Source organism: Opisthorchis viverrini (genome assembly GCF_000715545.1).
Source record: "Opisthorchis viverrini unplaced genomic scaffold opera_v5_98, whole genome shotgun sequence".
Taxonomy (NCBI): Eukaryota; Metazoa; Platyhelminthes; class Trematoda; order Opisthorchiida; family Opisthorchiidae; genus Opisthorchis; species Opisthorchis viverrini.
This window is the reverse complement of record NW_008751755.1, coordinates 665,691-667,392: the sequence shown is the minus strand read 5'-3', so window position 1 is coordinate 667,392 and position 1,702 is coordinate 665,691. Positions and strand designations below refer to the sequence as shown.

The 1,702-nt window shown below is 45.4% G+C and overlaps 1 protein-coding gene across 1 annotated transcript in view; it reads right to left on the bottom strand.

Moving 5' to 3' along the window:
* T265_05313 (hypothetical protein) overlaps positions 1-1,702 on the bottom strand; it is a gene marked incomplete at both ends in the record, with an annotated part of 82,770 nt that overhangs the window by 58,661 nt on the left and 22,407 nt on the right. The window lies entirely within an intron of this gene.

The following is a 1,702-nucleotide window of genomic DNA, read 5'->3' as shown; positions in this document are numbered from 1 at the left end:
ACGAAGCACAATTGACGCCAACAGTCTCGTTACAACCAGGGTCAGGCTCATCCCCCTGTGGTTACCACACTCACTACGCGCCCCTTTTTTGAAAATGGGTACTATCACCGATTCTCCCCAGTTGTCTGGGACAGACTCCTTTTCCCAAATGCAAGCAAACAGATCGGACAAGCGTTGACTGAGGACTTCACCCCCGTCTTTGAACAGTGCAGGTGGAAGGTCATCCGCACCGGGAGCTCGGTGGCGCTTGAGGGAACATATGCAGTCTTAGTGTAGTACGAGTAGTATATAGTATGAGTATATAGTATATAGTATGAATATATAGTATGAGTAGTACACTCTCTCGTAAATCCGCTTCGCGTCTCTTGGGATGTGAGACCTATTACGGAATTTGTGGAGTCCCTTTGTAGCATCTGCTTGCATTTGAATAACAGTCAATGGATATCCGGGAAAATTCAGTAAGACGCGTTCAAGGAGAGTATGGATATTCAGTTTTTGTAAACGAGATGCTTAGGAGAGTTTCGCTTCCCTGTCCAATAGTCCGTAGCTGTTCAGTTGGTGCGTTGTAATAAACAACTTCACAGCAAAGCCCTTCTTCCTTTCACTTAGACCCTCTCGATTAATGTGGCCTTCTTCGAGGCTGGCCGGTAGACTAGCTGACTCATGTTCTCTTACCTTTCTTTTGCTCTAGAATTGTGTTGGTGGGGTTCTCAAACTGTGCTGGCTCAACGTCAAAAATGTATCGTGTAGCTACTCTTTCAGAGGGCCATGGGAATGTTTACACAGCCCACATTCTACAATCTTGCATGTGCAAAAATATGCGAGTACTAAAAATTTGTGGTGCGAGGGATGTATGACTTTGCATGCAGTTACTGGCATGGCGACGCACGGGAAATATCGCCAAGTAGCTCATCTTGGACAGTCTGGTGTGGGTTTGCAATTTGCGTTCTTTTTAACAGAGCAAACTTTTCAGAAACAAATGATATCCTTAAGGTGACTTCGTGAACGACTGATAGTAACCTATATGCTGACAGATAAGCATAAAATGCGCTGTTTCTCGGTCAGAAAACAATGAATCGCCATTACCGCAGACTGAAGGAATAACTTCCATCAGAGCACATGGGCTGGGTAGTCACCTAAAATATCTGACTGCCATTTCCTACTCTTCCTCCCCACATGCGGTCCGCTACCGTTTTCTTCTAAAGTTTCCTGCAAAACGAATGATGCCAAGTTCACTTTTGTCCCGAACTTTAAACACACATCAACTTGGTTAATATGAAACTAACTTCTGTTTACGATGATCTAATTGCTGGATTGCGTTGTTTCGTGAAAGTTGACCTTGAGCAGGAAACATCACCTGAAAGATGGCTTCCATGGCCACGTGGAACTAAATGCGAGAGCGCCACATATGTACGTCGCATGTCTTGTTACGAAAAGCTAGTGAACATAAACAGCATAAACAAATTAAAATAGTAACCGTTTAGCTGTAGCACCTTTTCGGTGAGTGGCTCCCGTGCAAATCAAACATGGCACCAGGTCTGAGACACGGCTAGGTTTTCTAAATCTAAACAAGGGAAACGGAATCAGAGTGGCGTAAACAAAGGGGTGGCCAACCCTTGACTTGGCAGAGGAGTATGAAGGAGATCACGAAACGCTTGGGTGCTGTCGGTGCTACTCGCCTTCCACGATGGCGACCGCGTGC